A 21,125-nucleotide genomic window follows, 5' to 3' on the forward strand; every position below is an offset into this window, starting at 1 on the left:
TCCTGTTTTTATAGCTCACCCATTCTACTACCCAGACTCCAACAGTTCTTGCCTTCTTCAAGAGGTCTAATTCACTGTTTTTGTTTGTTTGTTTTTTTAACTATCCAACTGATCATCTGCTACCTTCACTTCCCTTTTAACTCAGCCTAAATTTAATGTCTCATCGTTATCATTGCTCACTTATTGCTACAGATTGATGTTTTGGATCTCCCAAAATTCTTACGTTGAACTCTAGTCCCCAGTGTGATGGTATTTGGAAGTGGTGCCTCTAGGAGGTGATAGGTTGTGAAATTAGCGCCCTTGTTAAAGTCACCCCAGAGAGCTCCCTTGCCCTTTTCGCCATGTGAGGACACAGTGAGAAGACAGCCATGTATGAACCAGGAAGTGGACCCTCACCAGACACCAAGTCTGCTGGTGCCTTGATCTTGGACTTTCCAGGCTTCACATCTCTGAGAAACGAATGTCTGCTGTTCGTAAGCCACCCAGTCTATGGTATTTTGTTATGGCAGCTCAAACTGACATACATACATCTTCAATTCTATTTTTCCTCTCTCCGTCCTGGAAACACCTCAACCCAACATTTTCTTTGCCTCCATCTACGCGTTTGAATGTTATTGGAAAAAAATTTCACATAACTAGACAAACTAGTTTCACTTTAATTCATGACTGTAAAGCTCACATAGAATTAAATGCAGTGTTCCCCCACAAGACTGTAAGCTTCTCTAGGGTATAGACATTTCATTTTGGTAATTCTAGACATTGTTTCCCAGAACTTGCTAGCTCCCTATCCACCTGCCAGTGAGAGCACAGTTATCCCATGACTCTTCATTTTCAGGGAAGTTAGTTTGATTTTTCTCCCAGCTCAACCTGTCTTTGGTTGCTGACTTTTGACTAATCTTATTTTATTTCAGGCTGGTTCTCCTGGATCAATAGTTTGTTTGACTGTAAGTTTAATTCTTGACTCTTATTTTTTCCCTATTTTCTCTCTTTTAGGTGACCTTTGACCTCCTGGTCTACAGTAGCAGGGCTCATGAGCTAATGGCCTTGGTCTTAAGGTCTTTCATATTATTAAGAGTTATTGAGGACCTCAAAGAGCTTGTGTTTATGAGGGTTGTATTTATTGATATTTATAGTAACAGAAATTAAAACAGAATTAAATTTTTTTCCTTATTAATTTATTTAAAAACAAAAACACTAATAAACCCATTGCAAGTTAACACAAATAAAATATTTTCTATGAAAAATAACTATATTTGCCAATACAAAAAATTCAGTGAGAAGAGTGGTGTTGTTTAACATTTTTGAAATCTCTCTAATGAATGGCTTAATAGAAAATGATTATAGGATTCCCATATCTGCTTTTGAATTCAATCCATTGTGATATCACACATCATGAGCCCTCTGGAAAACTTGTAAAAGAATAAGAGAAAAAGGCAAATAATACCATGGTGTTTTCATGTGAAAAATTTGGAAATGATGTCAGGGGTTCCTGGGTCACACTTTGAATACCACTGGCATACTGTGTAGACTTGCCACATGGCCACTCTCAACCCAACTCTTCCACTAGATCCTAGAATGGCCCATCAAGCTCCTACTCTCTCCAAATGGAAGATCTCAAAGAATAGGTACTCTGTGAAAAGAATCAATTAGCAGTAAAGCCCTTATTACCAAAAGGTCAGTGGGATGACTTTCATAGAGAGTGGGGGGCTGCAGCGACTGCTTCCCACTCTTTAGCCAGGCTATGAAGAGAACAGCCCCAAGGAGAACAGGGAGGGAAGCAGATGCTATAGCAAGGGAGGAGGGAAATACAAGTAACAGGCCTACACCTCCTGAGTGCCTTGTGGAGGTGAGCTGCAGAGTGTGACTTCTTTAGCTCTTCTCTGAGAGTTTGAAGAAGTGTCTTAATGTAGCTACAGAGCTTAGTTCCACGATTAACACAGATAAAACACCCTGTCCCTAGATTTCCATCTCAAGGAGAGAAATACCCATACGCTCTGCAGCACGTGGGAACGCTCCCAGCCACATCATAACTGGACAAGACTGAGGGGAAATGCCACCTGCAGGAGTGGGTGGAGTTGAGTAGAACACTCAGTGCACAGACTGTAGACTAAAGCCAGACTCAGAGAGGACAGCAGCGAAATAAGAAGTGGGGAGCAAGGAGAATTGTCACCAAGGAAAGGAATAAGAGATACCATGATGGGAGTGGGAAAATCTGGGCGACAAACTCTAGGGAGGCTTACACTGGTATTTCCTAGCTATTTTCAACCCACTGCTTGGTGGTACCAAGGAACTTCAACTGATGGGCCTGTCCTAACTAGACAAGAATCTATCTAATGACTCAAAACTGGCTTAGGTCTAACTTAGCCCAGTCTTGGACCCAACTCTTTCTCTATAGACTCAGTACTGTGATCATTTACACTTCAGGGATGAAATCTCAAAGGTGGTAAAAATTGAGCTTACGTCAATGGAAATAAATAAATGAGCATATTTGAAAGTCTGGATTTAGGCCTTTGCTTAAAGTTACAGAATCTGTATCTGGTGTCTATTAATTCTTTCTCAGGGAAAAGTATTTCAGAGATTCACATTGTGAGTAATAAATACGGCCTCTTTAATTTCTCCACCAAGGCCTAGAGAAAGACACACTGAGAAGTGTTAAAAGGTTAAAGTCTGGAGATGGCATGGCTGTTTTAGTGAAAAGAACAAGGGTTTTTCAGTCGTAGATCTGCTTGGATTCCAGATTGCCACTTTCTAGTTGTTTGGTGCAAGAGATTAACTTAACATCATTGAGCTACAGTATCCTAAGCTGAAGTGTGAAAAATAGTGTCTCCCTTATGGAGTTATTTTAAGGATTAAATGAGGAAAGGAAGAAAAAGTGGCCAACACCACGCTAGCATACTGTATACAATCAACAAATAATCACTATTATGATTCTAATTTAGATAGTAACACAAACTCTAAATTACTCTTTTTGATTTCTAATGTGTAGACAAAATACCTATGTTTATATATATGTCAATTTAAGAGAGGATAAATTATTTACTTCTTGCCAGGTAAAAGCAATTTTTTTGAGGGCGAAAGGGGGAGATAAAGTCATTATAATATATTGTTCTGCCCATTCACTATATGTTTATATTCTTAAGCTACCATCACTTACCTCTCTTTTCAGAGAATTTATATACAAAATCTTAAAATTGCTCTTTCTGAAGGCAAGATATACTTGTAGCTAAACCACCAAGAAACTTGTTAAAAATTTAGCTTCCAACACCTTCTGAATCAGAACTCTGTGTTGGTCAGACTTCTATATTAAAAAAAAAAAAGTCCTTGCTAAACACAAATGACAAACCAGGATGGGGAGCCACCCTGCAGGCAGAATTTATCACCAAGACCGAGCTACAATAGCAAAAACAACACAGCGTTTGCAAAGCCTTACCATTTCAACTAAGCTTTTGGAAAACAAGAAAGAAAGAGATTTAAGTCACATTTCATGAAAACGATATTTTGTAAAGAATCAAGACCAGTTTACTTTGAAGATCAACAGTGCATTCCTGTGGTTAGGCTGACCCCTGGTGGAGATGCGTTTTCAACTACAACCATTTGAGAGCCGATGGTTAAGCGAATTGGATTTTTCCTTTAAGGTTTTTTATTTCCTTTTCTATTAGGAATGAAATATACTTCACGTAAAGTTTCTCCTTTGATATTAAAGAGATGGAGGAAGCTCTCTGTAATTATGCTGTAGATGTACTTTGTCATGCTGTGGAACCATACCATGTAATCACAAAGTGGGAAAAATGGCACTTACTGGTGCTGTTGGTACCCAGGTTTTGTTGGTTATTAGTAGAGAGAATCTGCTTTACTGTGAAATCTGTAACAAGACAGTTAATTTAAAATCGAATCTCCAAGTGCTGGTCTTTGCATCTGATGTGCCCTTGGCCTTAACATACCGTTCTTGGCGATTCCCATGTGTGTTTCTCCTTTGCATTCTTCAGATCTCTGCTTCAATGTCAGCTTATCAGAGAATGCTTCCTGACTGCATTACATAAATGGCAGCCCTGCCCCTGATACTTTCTGTTGTCCTCAGCCTGCTTGAGGCCTCTTTAGACCAGTCAACAACACCTGATGTCCACTCATCTGTCTCTCTCTTTATCTCATCTCTCTCTCTCTTAGTATCTATGTATCTATTATCTGTCTATCTATCCATCCACCACTATTCCCATTAGAAAAAGGCAGGGACTTTGCCTATACTGTTTACTGTTACATCGACAGCCTCTAGGACAGGATGCCTAAGAGGTACCAGTAAGTGCACGATTTATATTCATGGAATGAATGAATGGTCAATTTTTAATTAGCCTAATACCAACTCTCTGAAAGACAGCCGGCACCCAAACACAATGCATGAGTCCTTGCAAAGAAAAGTTTTACTTAAAAGAAATCACACTGCCGATTGTCCTTTCACAAGTATCTGTCCTAGTTACCTAATTCCATCAAGTGGAAATTGAATGGCAATGACAGCATGTGTCACTCACAGGCCCAGGCAAGCCCGGCACAGAGCTGGCTGTGAAGACAGGACAGGGCCTCACATGCCAGGCTGCGTGCAAGTAGTTCTCCTGAGGAGCCTCAAGCTGCGTATAAACTCAGTTGGGCAAGGAACCAGAAGATCAGAGCTAGAAGAGTTACGTTGAGCTTTAGGGTGACTGGATGAACCGAAGAAATAAGCAGGCAAAAGGGGTGGCAGGTGAGTGGCAGGAAGATTAGAAAGTGCTGAGATAGAAGGCCAAGCTCCGTGTTGGTGTGGACAGGTCAGAGAAGCATTTCCGTGCAGTGGCTGTTTGGACCTTTTGCTTGGGGATTGACCAGCTATGTAAATGTGGGCAAGTTAAGTCTTGCTTCACTTTTCTCATCTTGAAATCAGGATAAAGAAATGAAAAAACCCATGTAAAGTCACTTGGTAGGTGTTAGTTGTCTTGTTGGCACACATGAACAAATGTATCAAGCATTATTGGGGTAAGTCATGACATGTGAACTTTATATACTAATCCATCCTTTGTGTACCTCACTGCACCTTCTCTATAAAATCTCCTCTTTAAACATTCCAAGTGGAGGGGGCTGGCCCAGTGGCGCAGCGGTTAAGTGCGCATGTTCTGCTTCGGCAGCCCGGGGTTCCCCAGTTCGGATCCCAGGTGCCGACATGGCACCGCTTGGCATGCTATGCTGTGGCAGATGTCGCACATATAAAGTAGAGGAAGATGGGCACGGATATTAGCTCAGGGCCAGTCTTCCTCAGAAAAAAGAGGAGGATTGGCAGATGTTAGCTCGGGGCTAATCTTCCTTGGGGAAAAAAAAAAGATTCCAAGTGGTAACTTGATTTTCCCATTCTTTCCTGATATCTGTGTATCCCACTGTCTCTTATTCAATCACTTATAAGTTGCCCAAGACTAGCATGGCAGTAAATGGTCACCCCACAACTTTGGGGCACTGCAAGATTCTTAGATTCCCCTTTCACTTACTAATTGAATATGGTAGCAGATATGCTTTGAAATATGGGGACTTTATAATTTTACTATCTCTTCCTGAACTTCCTTAAAGGTGGTAGGAAATCCATGTGTATTTTCTCTCTTTATTCGAAATCAAAACATCATAATGAAGTTAACCAGATGCTTTTTGCTACCTCACAGTCCATAGGAATCTTTACTGCCATTCAGATGAAAGTTCCCCTCGGAGAAATATCCCTTATAGTCCTCACCGCCAATTCTGTTGATTAATTAGTACCATACTCACAAAGAAAACTGTTTTTCATTCCACCAACATTTTATCATTTCTTTATGCATTGCTAATCACAATAACGTGAAATTTATCTATAACTAAGACTTTAGCCAAGAAAGTATCAGAAAATAACTTTATAAATGCTTCCCTTATCTAAATTATAAGCACTAAAGCTAGCACGATTTTATTTTGAGTCAGAAGACTGCAGACCAACATTCAGAGCATGCTAATTCTACATGATCAGCAATTCTAACAATTGTTTGTATTATCAAACTCTAGCTCATTCAAAGCACTCAGAAATGGGGAAAGCTGGAAGAATCGGTAAATTGGACATCAGAAGGTAGGAAAAATCCCAGGAACAAAACCTTCTGTATTACTATAGAGAACAAGAAATAATAATCATGGTCAGCCCCAAATCTGCTGTTAAATCCAACAATGTCTTCTGGAGATGTTTTAAGCAACAATGGTTGAAACTTATTTTGATGGACCAAGTATCAATTATCTTTAATATTACCTTCATGGAAAATTTCATTTTCTAATAAAGATGTGTAAATGAGGCAGAGTTCATTTGTTTCATACTATTCTACAGATTTGTACTTCTCATTATGTCTCATACGTACATTTTACCTCAAGGAATTGGGAGGCTCATTAAGAACAATGCTGAGGACCCCTCCTTTTGTGTACTGTGACCAGATCTCTAAATGCCACTTTGTTCATAAAACAGGGATGTTGTTGTTGTTGTCGTCATTTTTCTTAATAAATCAAATTTTACCACAATTTCGGGGTAGTTAAAGATTCTATGTTATTTATCCATTGACATTAAATCAATATTAAAACTTTTCAGGAGCTCTTCAAAATACGTCACCTCATATGGATTACTAATGTTGTCCTTATTATAGTCTGGCTAAATTTCCACTGTGCACATAAAAACCTGCTGTGTGCTTATACATGAGGACACGCAAACGGAACTTACAGTAATTCACGCTACACAGTGTCAATATTGGACGGAGAATAAGACCTATTTTTCTTGTAATATTCTTTGATTAAATAGGACTTGGTTGTAAAGTTTTGGGCTTTTGACTGAAAATACATCTGAAAAGATCATAACCACTGAGAGTGCTTGAAAAAAAATGATAAAAAATAGTGCTTTAAATTTTTTTCAATCTTTGACTTTGACATAATTTCAGACTTATAGGAAATGTGAACATTTACCACCTTCGTTTGCTTTATTACTCTTTCTTTCTCATCTATATCACACATAGAGTATAATTTTCTCTCTTCGTATATATTTTTTCTTCACTTTTTGAAAGTAAGTGGCAGACGTGATGCCCCTTTGCTCTTAAATAATTCAGTAAATCATTCAAAAAACAAGCAGACCCTCTTACTAACCAAAGTACAATCATCAAAATCAAAAAATTAATATTGACATTACGATATAACCTATGTAGACATTATTCAAATTTGGCCAATTGTCCCAATAATAGCCTTTATAGCAAAAGAAAATCCTGATTACACATTGCTCTCAATTGTTGTGTCTTTTTTGGTCTGGAACACTCCTCAGTTTTTCTTTGTTTTCATAACCTTGATAATTTTGAAAAATATAGGCTGTTTTTTTTTGTAGAATGTCCTTAAACTTGCTTTTATGAGACACTGCCACATGATTAGATTCATTTTTGGCAGGAATATGGCAGAAGTATGAGGTGTTCCCTGTGCCTCAAATTAGGAGGCACATGATGTCAGTCTGTCCTGTTCCTAGTGATATTTACTTTGATCACTTTGCTAAGGTAATGTCTGCCCATTTTCCCCAGGTAAAGTGATATTTTTCCCATTGTACTAAATAAGCATATTCTGGGAGATAATTTGGGAGTAAGGTATGTACATTTCCTGTTACTCATCAGACTCACTTTTATCCCCCAGTTTTAGCAGCTGCTGCTGATTCTTTGGAACCAATTATTACTACGATGGGGTTGCCAATGGTGATGCTCTAATTTCATAATAGTGCTGCTTTAATCAGAAATAAGTTATATCCCATAATTGTTTTTATCTTTTCATAGTTTAATTATTTTTTAATGGATTTTTATGTCCTCATTTTTTTCCCACTGCTAGTTTTATCTAAGAGATCTATAAAAATTGCCTAGGTCATTTCATAAAAAGCTACTGATTTTATAGATCATTTCCTTCTTATAATAAGTAATTGCTTGCATTAGCCATAGTGCTTTAATAATTTTAAAAGTAATGACTATTTGAAGAGTGAAACTTTTTCACATGTAGAGGGATGTCCTTAAACAAATGGATGTTCTCCATTCACTAACCAGGGGTTAGAATCCATCTGTCACTAAAGCTTAAATTTACCAGGGGTGAGTCCATTTGTTGACAGCACTCAGATATTGGCAGCAGGGAGCAGGGGCTGAAGAAAGATTTAAATCACAAATGCCATTCATTTTAATTTCTTTTTTTTCTTAAGTATATGACACCATGTGGTTAATATTACATGATACAATAATTACCAAGACAAAAAAACAACAAATGTTGGAGAGGATGTGGAGAAGAGGGAACCCTCATACACTGATGGTGGGAATGCAAACTGGGTGCAACCACTATGGAAAACAGTATCAAGATTCCTCAAAAAACTGAAAATAGAAATACCATACAACTCAGCTATCCCACTACTGGGTATCTACCCAAACAACTTGAAATCAACAATCCAAAGTAACATATGTACCCGTCTGTTCATTGCAGCACTATTGACAGTAGCTAAGACATGGAAACGATGCAAGTGCCCATTGACCGACGATCAGATAAAGAAGATGTGGAATATATATATATACAATGGAATACTACTCAGCCATGAAAAAGACAAAATCATCCCATTTGCAACAATATGGATGGACATGGAGGGTATTCTGCTAAGTAAAATAAGTCAAACTGAGAAAGACAAACACCATATGATTTCACTCATATGTGGAATATAAACAAATACATGGATAAAGAAAACAGTTCAGTGGTTACCAGGGGAAGGAGGGTGGGGGTGGGCACAGGGGGTGAAGGGGAGCACTTATGTGGTGACAGACAAGAAATAATGTACAACTGAAATTTCACAATGATGTAAACTATTATGAACTCAATAAAAAAATATTACATGATAGAATGAAGAGTTTTCTATCGCTTTTATATTATGACTCAGTGAAAGAAAATACAACTTTAATAACTACACTACTGGGCAAAAAGGTTTTAAAAATTATATATTTTTGGGTAGTCTTTGCAACGGCATTTTGTAAATTTACCCACCCAAATAGAGTAGACTCTGCTCCTAGTCTAGAGATTTCTCTCTCTACATGCCTATAGTATGGGGACGTGAAGGGAGAAGACGATGGTTACCAATCCATGAACATTACCTCTAACTTTATCTCTGGATATTAAAATGTCATAATTGTTAAATTTTAGCGACCCAGTTAAGAAGAATGGAGAAGGTATTCATCTTTTAAAAATGATATAAATGGGTGATAGTAGAAAGAAAACTTGGAAATTATTATGTCATAAAATGGGAAATAAAATTGGGAAAAATTCTCACATGGCATTCTGGAGTGGCATTTATTGGTGGTTTGCTGATAATCAGGTATAACTTCCATTTTATTATCAACACTATCATCCATTCATTTTTATATGCATGCTTAATACTTTTGGACCTACACTTTTGGATGTATATATAACTTGTTATCACAAACATGTCCTGTAGATTTGCTCATTGGGATAATTGTTTAAGATAATAGTACTGTGGTATATTCATTCCATGGTTTTTGATCCTGCACATTTAACTTATTTTTGTTGTTGTTTCTTATTACTTCGCCTTGGCAAAGGTTGAGGAAATAAGTCTATTGAAAGGATGTTAGCATTCAGTTTTATCCAGGTAGACTGGATGACGTTATAATGAAGTAATAAGATTTGTAGCAAAGAGGACAAAAGTACCATAATTTTGTGAGGGTGGAAAGCACGTACACTTTCTCTCTCTCTCCGTTTATAATAACCTTTATAATTATCTTGTTCCATCCCCTCATACCTCCACATCTTCTCCATTCCCATCCCATTTCTCAATCCTTAACCATTCTTGGCCTGCTTTTCTTATAGCTTAACTAGAACTAAGTTTTATGTTCAGAGATGGGTGTTTACAATATGTGGTTTTCACAGATTAGGTCTATTTATGGAGGAGTCTATGGAGGCTCTATTCTAACCAGCAAGAACTTTTCAAAAGTGAAGAAAAAACCCTTAAATATATGTAAGTTCAAGAATTTGAAGTCTTCTGTTTTTAAAATAAAACATTTTACAAGCTTTAAATAATCTTAAAGTGTAATATTGGCTGTGAAATAAACATGGCATATTTATAGAGAGAAATATATATACATAAATTATTTAATAAACTAACTGCTATTCTTCAGTCAATGAAATTTTTAACATGACCGCAGCCAAAAGATAAATAAGACGTTTCTAATTCTGATTAACTGATTCATTATTACAGCTTGAAGCTATTTTCATATAATTTAGGGATCAATGAAGCAACTGAAAAATGATGATGAGAGGGCCCTGTAGCTTCATGACTGTCTTTTGATCTCATTTTTTTGCTCTAAGTTAGATGAACCAGCTTATGATTTTAGCAGTTTGCTGCAGTTAGACAAATAATCAAATCAATTTTACAGTGTTTGCCACACTAGTCGAGTTTTTTTTCTTCCTGAATGACTTATTTTTCCTGTTACATCTCCAATTCATCCTTTTGTCAGACTCTAAATTGCTCATGAGCCTTTTTGTCCAATTCATGCTTAGAAGCAGCATATACCTATGTGAATGGTAGGGAATCCTAACGATAAGAGCACTGGATTAGGAGCCACAAATCTGAGTGCTTCCAAGTATGGCAGGTTGACAAATGACCCCAGTCCCTTCAATTTTCTCCTTCTCCTTTAAGCAGGTGACAGGCTCTGTGTTTCCTTGTCTCAGTGGAATTTTCCTGCAGTAGGTGAAGGTGTATATCAGCATATCAGTTCCCTTGTGATGTGTAACCAATCACCCCAAAATATAGTGGCTTAAAACAACAACGATTGACTGTTTTGCATGACTGATTGGCTGGGTGGTTCTTCTCTCCATGTGATGTTGGCTGGAGTCACTAGGATGACTGCATTTAGGTGACAACTGGATTGGGTTGGGAGGTCCAAGAAGGTCTTCTTCACGTGTCTGGGGCCTTAGTGATGGCCAACAGCTGAGACACCTCATTCTCTCTCCACATGTTGTCAAATTCCATATGGCCCCTCTCTCTATCAAGACATCTGGACTTTTTACTGGGAGGCTCAAGGATCTAAGAGAACAAAGGTCAAGGCTTCTGCGCCTATTAAGGGCTTGTCCCCAAACTGGCAGAGTGCCACTTCTACTGCATTTCTTGCGCAAGGCAAGTCACATTCTATTGGGCAAGGCCAGTCTGATTCAAGGGGAGAGGAAATGGATTCCATCTCTTAAGAGACTGAGTGTCACGTGCACACAGGAAGGGAAGGAATGGTTGGCACCTGATCTTTGAAACTACCTATAAGAAAACTACATTATTTTTTTAATGCTGTCCAGATTAATTTCCCCCAGTTTTCAATAATTATATCCATTTTCCTCAGGAAATTATTCTTCCTACTCACAATCCATATGCTTTTGGTGAAGTCCCATCCTAGCTCATGTGTAAAGTTTGGGACCTGGGTTTAGGTCATTCAGTACATCATATTACCTTAACCATTGAGGTCAGGAGGGAAAATCTGATCTGATCAAAGTCAAGTGGGTGCAGTAAAGTTTATTTTTCTGGTCATTCTGGGAAAGAGCTCTTCCTTCTCTTCCCTAGTGGACTTAAAGCTAAAATAATGCTGCTACTCAGAGACAATGAATAGAGAACTGACCAGAGAATAGACTGAAGCACAGAAAGTAGAGCCAGAGCTGGAGGAAGGAAAACCAGACTCTGATGACACAGTTTGAGTCCTGGAATTTGTCCACCTTGGTTTTCTCAGTGTTGTAATCCAATTCATTTCTCTATCTGTGTGATGCCATATGAGTTGGGTGTCTATTCACTTGACCAGAAGAGTTCCAACTAATCAAAGTAAAAAGCTAAAATTGGGGGGTCGGCCTGATGACTCAGTGGTTAAGTGCGCACGTTCCACTTCGGTGGCCCCGGGTTCGCCTGTTCGGATCCCGGGTGCGGACATGGCACCACTTGGCAAGCCATGCTGTGGTAGGCATCCCACCTATTAAGGAGAGGAAGATGGGTACGGAAGTTAGCTCAGGGCCAGTCTTCCTCAGCAAAAAGAGGAGGATTGGCAGCAGATGTTAGCTCAGGGCTAATCGTCCTCAAAAAAATAAAAAAGAAAGCTAAAATTATCTATATGGCAGTACCCTGAGGAGGTGACCAGGCCTCAGAAGGGATGACAGAATAGAACATTATGAGAGGCAGGACCCCAAATTCCAGTGCTCTCATCTTCTCCAAAGAAATCACAGCCAAGTGTACCAAGGAATTTGCAGATTAGCTGGCTTGAAGGACTCATGGAGGATGGTACGACGAGAGCCTGAAAGCATGGTCTGAAAATAATACATTAAGACTCCAGGGACTTGGCAATATTCTTTAGGGGAGAAATCTTGGGACACCCCTCCCCTCAAGTTCAGGTGCCCTGCATTTCAGGGAAGTTTAGATTTAAGTTGATATTAAATTAACTTTTAAAACAATGGTTTTTTTTTTTTTACATCTGAATTTGTGGACTGAGGTTTCTACTTAGTAAGTGCTAATAAAATATATGAACTAAGGCAAATTATTTGAGATTTCTGGATAGCTGTGTTCTTCTCTACACAAGCTGGAGAATGAGGGATTATCACATCTAAAATATCTCCTATGTCTATGATCCCTGAAGATTGTGTGTGTGTGAAATTTCAATTCAAGTATTGATCTTCTACTGTGTGTGGAGCTCTGTGCTGGATACCGGGATCACAGTGTTGAGAAGAAAAAGTCTGGTGCCTGCCCTCCCAGGGCCTATAGTTTAATAGAGACACTGACAATTACAGATGGAACTACGGTGCCACCGAAGAGCTCCATGAGGAATACAGGGTCTGCTTGGAGCATTTAGACAGTGTGCCTTTCCAAGTCTCTAGGTCACAGACAGCACTGAATCCAAGGTGGAAAATAAAGCCAGTAGATGTTTACAGAGCAAAGTGGGAAAGGAGAATTCGTGTGGGAAAGAGTTGTTTTAAGCCAAAGGAACAGCACATTCAAAGGCTTGAGGAGAGAGAAAGCCTAGGAAGTTACGGGAACCTTGATGATGACGTGCAGGTTGAACGCCAGCACTGATGCTGAGTGACAACCATATGAGGGGAGGCTGGAGAGCTCAGCAGAGGACAACCATAGCTTAAGTCCTTTATAGGCCATTTAAAATGTCTGAGTTTTATTTTAACGTTTAGGAGGAGGATTTTAATCCAGGAAATTATATAACCAGATTTGCATTTTTAGGATGATAAATTTGGCTGCAGAATAGAGCATAAAATGGGGAGGAGCGTCAGGGACACACTAAGAAATTGTTTTAAGGTGTAACTTGGGTGGTTTCCGACAGCCTACTCCTGTTCTGAGGCTCTGTTGTCACTCCCAGGCTGTCACTTCGTACTCTGGTCCTGAGGTTCCCCTTCCAGTCTACAGAATTAAAAACCCCTAGAGCCCTTTGGTGGTCTCAGAGCCACTCATTGCTTTCACTATTGAGCTTTCACCATTGTGTTTGTATCACATCCTCAGAGCTCTGCCAAGAATGCCACTAATTTCTCACACAGACCTGCAAGTCACTTCAGGATCTGAGCCTCACTCTGCTGCTTGATAACGCCTCAGAAATTAATGGTATAACTGTAAATTAATGGTAATAACATCCGGAATTCAGCGTTGTTGGGCAGAGTACGTATGCTATGTTTACGCAAAGGACCTGGTCAATGGCAGGCATTACAATAAAATACATGATCATTGTTTATAGTTGAAATGACCTTCCATGCAGTTCCTTCCTCATGAGACTTACATGATCTCATGTAACTCCTTCTCCCCATTGCCTAGAGTAAATATATGTATATGGAATCAAGATAACTAAAGTATAACCATATTTAGGTCTAGCACAAAAGACAGTATCATAATTCAAATGTTGCAGTAAGAACATAATACCAGGCATCTCCAAAGAAGCAAATGAATAAAGAAACTTGAAAGTGCTTATATTCATTGAGAAATAGATGAGGTGTGACTTAAGCAATGGGGCTTGAATGGGGCTTTGAGGGCTGGCTCCACAGCCACACACACAACGAACCTCCTCATTGTATAGCTCACAGCAGGGATGGTAGACTCAGGAGAGATAAGTGATGTCTGGTTCTTCTACATTAAGTGGAGATCTCATCTGCATGGCATTTTAACTACTGTGCTTCTGATGTCCTGAAATAATTTATTATACTACGAACATGTTTGAACTCATGAAAGTCTTCAAACGTTTTTTTCTAGGATTATCAAGTCATTCTTATCCTCATGATATCTAAAGGAAAGTGAACAACATTTAAAACTGTTTTATTGGTGGAAAAAATTCCATCTCATTTGCTTCTGGTGATTGGCCCACATTTCACAATAGATAGAAAGTGAAGTTTCTCAACTTCCCCCATATCCTTTGAGGCATGCAGAATGCATGTTGCCAAATGAGCTTATTTTATATGTAGAATCTACAGTTCTTCTTACACAAATCATTCTAACTTCTGCCCTTCATACTTTTATTTCTATTTCCTCTGTAATTCAGTCCAGTCTGACTCCAAAGTCCTGAGAACCAGAGGAGCTGATGGCGTAAATCTGAGGCTAAGGGCAGGAGAAGAAGAGATGAGATGTCTCCTTTCACACAGCAAAACACAAAAAAGGCGTGGCTTCCTCCTTCTTCCGCCTTTTGTTCTGTTCAGGCCCTCAATGGGTTGGTAGATGTCCACCCACAGTGGAAAGGACAATCTACTTTCCTGAGTCCACGGACTCAAATGCCAATCCCATCCAGAAACACCCTCACGGACACACCAAGAAATAATATTTAATCTGGGGATTCCATGGTCAGTCAAGTTTAACCATCATGGGGACTTTGAGCCTGCTTTTCTTTTGAGATGATTTGGATCAAACTTCTCACTAGCTTTTCTCAATTTTAAACTGACCTGGGGACACTTTGCTTCGAAGTCCAGCAGTAAGTCCTGCACACTGCGGGGCCTCTTGGCCCTCTCTGCTCAGGAGGAGACCATGTTGGCAACTACCATCTCAAGACCGTTGGCAAGGGTAACTTTGCCACCGTTTAGCTCGCCCTGCACATCCTGACTGGGAAAGAGGTGACTCTAAGGATCATTAACAAGATTTAGCAGAACTCCCCCAGCCTCCATAGACTATCTCCATAGATAGACTATCTCGCAAAGTCCAAATCACGAAGGCTTTGAATCATTCCAACTTAGTGAAATTATTTGCAGTGATTGAGGAAACACTCTGCCTTGTCATGCAGTAAACCAGTGAAGAGAGCGGTTCCATTACCTCGTGGCCCATGGAAGCAAGAAAGAGAAAGAGGCCAGAGGCAAATCCCCCCAGATAGCATCTGCTGTGCAGTCCTGTCACCCAAGTGTATTGTCCCTAGGGATTGTTATGGACTGATTGTATGTGTGCCCCTCGAATTCACATGTTGATGCTCTAACAACCCATGTGATGGTCTTTGGAGGTGGGGCCCATGGGAGGGAATTAGGTTTAGATGAGGTCATGAGGATGGGGCCCCCATGATTATAAGGAGAGGAAGAGAGACTAGAGCTTGCTAGAGTAGAGAAGGCAGTTTTCTGCAAGCCAGGAAGACAGCTTTCACAGAAATTGAATCTGCTGACACCTTGACCTTGGATTTCTAGCCTCCAGAACTGTGAGAAATAAATGCTTGTGGTAAGGCAGCCAGACTACGGCATTTTGTTATAGTAGCTCAAACTGACAAAGAGAGGGACCTACAGGCAGAAAACCTACTTTTGGATGCTGACATTGCAGATTTTGGCTTCACCAATGAATTCGCCTTTGGCAACAAGCTGGGGACCATCTGAGACAGTCTCCCTTATGCTTCCCCAGAGCTCTTCCAGGGCCAAAAGTACAACAGCCCCATGTGGGTGTGTAGAACCTGGGAATCATTCTCTATAGGCGGGCCAAGGTTTTCCTGCCTTTTGACGGACAGAACCTCAAAGAGTTGTGGGAGTGGGTACTGAGCAGAATATGCAATATTTCTTTCTACTTGTTCATGGAGCATGAAACCTGCTCAAGAAATTCCTTATCCTCAACCCCAGTAAGAGACGCACTTTAGAAGAAATCATGAAGGATCCCTGGGTGAACACGGGCCATGAGGAGGAACTAAAGCCTTACATTGAGCCACTCGACTATAAGAATCCTTGAGAGACTGAGGAATGGTGTTCATGGGTGATACATGGGAAGAGATCCAGGACTCACTAATGAGCCAGAAGTACGGCAAAGTGATGACCACTCATCTGCTCCCTGGCGACAAGAGATCCTAGCTAGGTGGCTACACCATCATCCTGAACCATGCCTCTGCTTTCCACTCATCCTACCAAGAGCTGCACCCCTTCTCCATCTTGCAAGGTACCCCATAGAGTCTCTGCCAATGCAAAGCAGTGGAGTTTCAGTGAGCCTGTTCTCACTTTTAATTCTTGCTCTAAGAATAGTCAGAGTAGCAACACAGGAAATCAATGGCTGAGGAGGACTGGAAGTCAGAGTGGAGACCAGCAGCACATCCATTGGAACTTCCAGTCCAGTACCTGCCTGGAGAGGAAGGCCACCACCCCCGGTACATTACCCCAGTGTAGCCCTGTGGCCTCCCCCTCAACCCACAACACCAGCAGCCATGTTGGAGCCCCAGATGAAATCAACCCCCCCCCCCCAGGGTATATCCTTTAAAGGACACTTCCTCTAATCTGGGCAGCTGGGACAGGTGCAGAACAAGTAGAACGTGCCTGACAGTGTGACCTTAGGCCCTTCTGCAGGCAACAGCCAGGGCAGGCAGTTGGCCACTGGGAGATTCTTCGTCTTCATCTCCAAACACCTGTGTTTCAAGTTGGCCAGAAAAAAACCGCCATGAAGTTGAAAGCAGACTGAAGTGAGGCAAACATCACATGGTGGGCAGCAGAGGTAGGTGAGGGAGTGATAAAATCAAGAAAGAATGTCAGGAGGTCAAGCTATGCTCTCTATACTTTACACGGAGCTTGAAGATGATAAACTCCACTGAGCCCAACAGATGGTGCGGAGAGGAGCCAGGTGCTGGATGAAAACAGCCGTGGGTGGGAGCTCCTATGCACTACTATGAGTGCATTATACACCTGCCTAGAGGACTTCCTGCAGGAGAGAATGGAGGTCTGCAAACTGCCTTGGTGTTCCCTCAATGGGGCTCAAATTAAGAAGACATCCAGCACCTCCACGCTCTTCAAAAGCATAGTCTTCAAAGTAACTCCAAAAGACTGCCAGGAGCAGTCCAGGAATAAGAGGAGAAGCCAGGCCCCAGAAGCAGGGCCCACCCTCCCCACCCACCTGGGTGAAACTTGAGAGACTGACCATTTTCCCTGGCGGTGCTTCTCTTGTCTTCTGCTCTTCTCTGCCTTTTCTTCCAGGTTTGTGGAGGAGGAGGGATGGTGCCATAGAAATAAACACACAAACGCACACAAATATAGATATCTGCTAATTTATATATTGGGTTTAAATACAATAGTTAAAACAAACAAACAGCATCCTACATTATTGCTGCAGCGGACACAAGATACTTATCTACAGCTTTACAAAGGAAGGCCTGGAATCCTTCGAAAATCTCTTGTGACTCAACCGAAATAAACAAAAACAAAAAAACCAAAACTTTCCCTCAAGGGAAATCAAAGATGATAAGACCATCCTAAGAATGGGGCGAAATGTCAGTGAACTGGGAAGGGGACTACATTTGCAAGCTGTCCTGAGGGTCACAGGTAAATAAATGTTGCTATGAAACCACCATTCTAGTATTTATAAGCCTAAAAGAAACACACAAAAAACAAAACCACAGCAAAAAAGATGAGTCTCCTGGATGGAAACTTCACTCCCTGAAAACCCGGTTTGATCTCCCTAAGGCATCCCCTTCATCGTTCGTCACCCTGCTCAAGGGTCCATGGCTTCCTCTAATCCCTATGACGACCCTCCCATACCTGCCCTCAAAGTCCCTCACCTCAACCCCAGGAACCATCGCCTCCATCGCACTTTGTAAATCTATGCCTTTGGTCTTACCCTGGGCCTTATGGTCACTCCAAATTTTCCAACCTCTGAAATCTTAAGGTCTAATTCAGCAATATTTGAATATAAGCTTCTGTCTATTTCCATCTTTCGAGCTCTATTCCCAATAAATCTGCTATTAATCTTCATTTACACTTGTAGTAACTTGACCCCTTCTGGTACCCAGAGTTGTTGATCCTCTCCTGGAGACATCTTCCTTTCTGTTCTAGGTTAGACATAAGATGCCTTATTGAGACTACTTTTTTTGTCAGCAACCTTAACACCTCTTTCTCCCTTTCTCTCTACCATAACCTCCATGAAAACTCTCAGCCTTTTATTAATCCAGCTACCTGTTTATCCTCTCCCGTATCCAGGTCACTGAGCAGGCTAAAGTAATCACCAAGATGTAAATTGGTTCCTCTCTAACTGAGTGTACAGTCTCAGCTGGGACCTCAATGCTACTTGGTATTTCTTTTCCATTCACCGTCAGCTCCCTTTTCTACACATCCCAGCAGCTTTACCACGATTCCTTACTTCCCCTAAGTGGAACATAGACCTAATCTGCTCCTTTTCTGGCACACCTCCTTCCTAGTGCCAAAGAGTACCAAGGTTATCAGGCCTCTATTCAGTCCACTTCTGTCCCAAAGCTCATACTTAAAGAAAATCTTCCTTCTTTCTTCCTTTCACTCTGTCTCCCAACCTCTTTTCCTTTCCCACAGGATTGAGAATTTTGCCTCTTTTCCCTAGCTTATTCCTCCCACGTTCCAGATCACATCTCTTCCTTCCACTCTAAGAAGTAGATTTCCAAGATCATCATTTCTATATTCACTAACATTAAGTACGCTCACATTTCTTTTATAATTTACAAAATAAACTTGGCCCTTACACCTTCAAAATCCTGCCCTGTCTACTTTCTTTCTCTGATGAGCTATGAATAAGTGTCTACATTCTTTTCCTGCTCCCCACTTCCTCATTACTTATTCTCCTTTGAATTTCTCTGCTCCTCAACTTTGACAATACTCTTACTAACTGATGGAGGAGGTCATCCAGCGAACACGACTACCAGTGGACCAGAGAGCTGGACCTGGGCAAGCAGAGGCCCCTTAATCCTTCTCCTGTCCTTGGAACGTGCCCATTATACTAGGAGCCACTTCAGGGAGGCAGCCTTGAGAGAGCATTGTGTTGTTGAGGCCATCTGGGCGATGTAAGTGACTGAACCCCATTAAGGCCTCTATACAAACTTTAAGATTCTGGGGTGCAGAGATCTACTCCTCTTGCAGCTTCCCAAGACAAGCCTTGTACATAAATTCTCTTCCTTATTAAAACTGTCACCTACAATCTGGAGTGGCCTGCCTTTTTCTTCAGTCTCTCCTTGCCCTCCATATAAGGGAGGAGGATTGGGATTTTATCCGGGAACTCCCGGGATTGTGAACCAACACCAGTTGTTTCACCATTGACCTCACAACTTCCAAATACAAAGGAAGTTTTCAGTCCTCCGCTCATTTGCTCTGTCTGTGATATCTAATCCAGTTGACTGCTCCTTTCTTCCAGAAACTTCCCTCACAGGACTTTCTCTGGGTCTTCCCCAGCCTAGGATTACTCTACTACACTCCTATTTGTGGCCTCCTCTTGCTCACGATTATTAGACGCGTGTTAGTTCCAATTTCTCACTGTTGGCATTCTTTTATTTTCATCCTACATTCTCCCTAAATGAATCAAATCATGGGGATGTTGGAATATCTGACAGGGACACGTAAAATGCTCAACCAATGACCTCCAGTCACTCCAGGCCTGGATGAAACTCTTTGAGTTAGCAACAGAACACGTAATGAAACTTCTCCATTCATCTCAGAATTTAGCTAACGCCTCAGTTTTGAGTTCAATGGTTGATAAGAACCTCCATATTCTACAAAAGCACTGCTAGTCACATCCCCACAGGACTTGTGAAGAGGCAGCCCAGGCAGTGGGGCTGGAGGTGAGGGATGAGCGGGGAGATAGTTTGGAGGCAGAATCTTAGGACTTGACGGACAACTAGGTGAGAGGAATGAGAAAGCAGAAATACTGGAAAATTGCTATTATAAACAGAATATGTGAATTGAGACCATGAATTAATTGACACGTTTATTGAATTCCCATATACAATTATGTAACTTGTTAAGTCTCACGTGAGAGATAATGTCTTCTCCAAACCTGAGATCCAGAGTATTGATGCTCACTTATATGGTCCCTCAAAGGCAGATTACACAAACATCAAAATTTCGATATATTCACTTATAATCAGCCAAAAGAGAGACAGCATCATGATTTTGATAGCTAGACGGCAGTATATAGTAAGTTGTAAGTTAGCGTAATTTCAAAATTCTTATAAGTCACTGGGAGCATCTAAAATGTTTATAAATTATACTCAAGGTTGAAAGATACTATTGTCTTTCTCAAGCTTGCGGCAGTTCACAAAGATCCAGAGAAAGACTGTTGTGAATTGATTGAAATCATGGGCTCTGGAACATTTCTGCTTGCGTTTGACTCTCACCTTCCTGTTTATTACCTATGTGAATTGGGGTGAGTGATTTATTTTGTGGCTCAGTTTCGTCATCTCTAAAGTGGGAGTAACAGTATCTCCCTTATAAGATTTTTGTGAGAATTGTATGAGTTAATATAAAACCTTAGAATGGTGCCCAAACTTAGTAAATCACACTTAGTTTATGTTCTTATCATTATTTCATATTTCAGAGTCCTGTTCCAATTTCATTGCAAAAAATGAGAATAGTCCTAATTTTTAAAATTACAATATCTTGAAACAGAATCCCAGGGAATAAGTGGTGAGTTGTCTGTGGTGACCCAAAAGCGGGCTTACAAATTCATCTGCAAACATTCATCATTTATCTTTATTGAACCCATGTATAAATGTTACGCTTCACTGCAATCACGGTTCATGTTAATCACTTTCTGGAATGGTGATGCCTTTCTGGATTGTGTGTTGAACACTTTTAACTTTTATCCACTACTTCCTTCCCCTCCCCCAAGAATAACTTTCTATTCCCATTTAACTGAAATGTACTTG

The 21,125-nt window shown here is 40.5% G+C and overlaps 2 pseudogenes; both read left to right on the plus strand.

Annotated features, from left to right (window-relative positions):
* Positions 1 to 368: 368 nt before the first annotated feature.
* LOC100061593 (serine/threonine-protein kinase MARK2-like) lies at positions 369 to 16,332 on the plus strand (annotated as a pseudogene).
* A 28-nt stretch (positions 16,333 to 16,360) lies between these two features.
* LOC138915070 (serine/threonine-protein kinase MARK2-like) lies at positions 16,361 to 17,374 on the plus strand (annotated as a pseudogene).
* The last annotated feature ends 3,751 nt before the right edge of the window (positions 17,375 to 21,125 follow it).

Source organism: Equus caballus, chromosome 27, assembly GCF_041296265.1.
Source record: "Equus caballus isolate H_3958 breed thoroughbred chromosome 27, TB-T2T, whole genome shotgun sequence".
NCBI lineage: Eukaryota > Metazoa > Chordata > Mammalia > Perissodactyla > Equidae > Equus > Equus caballus.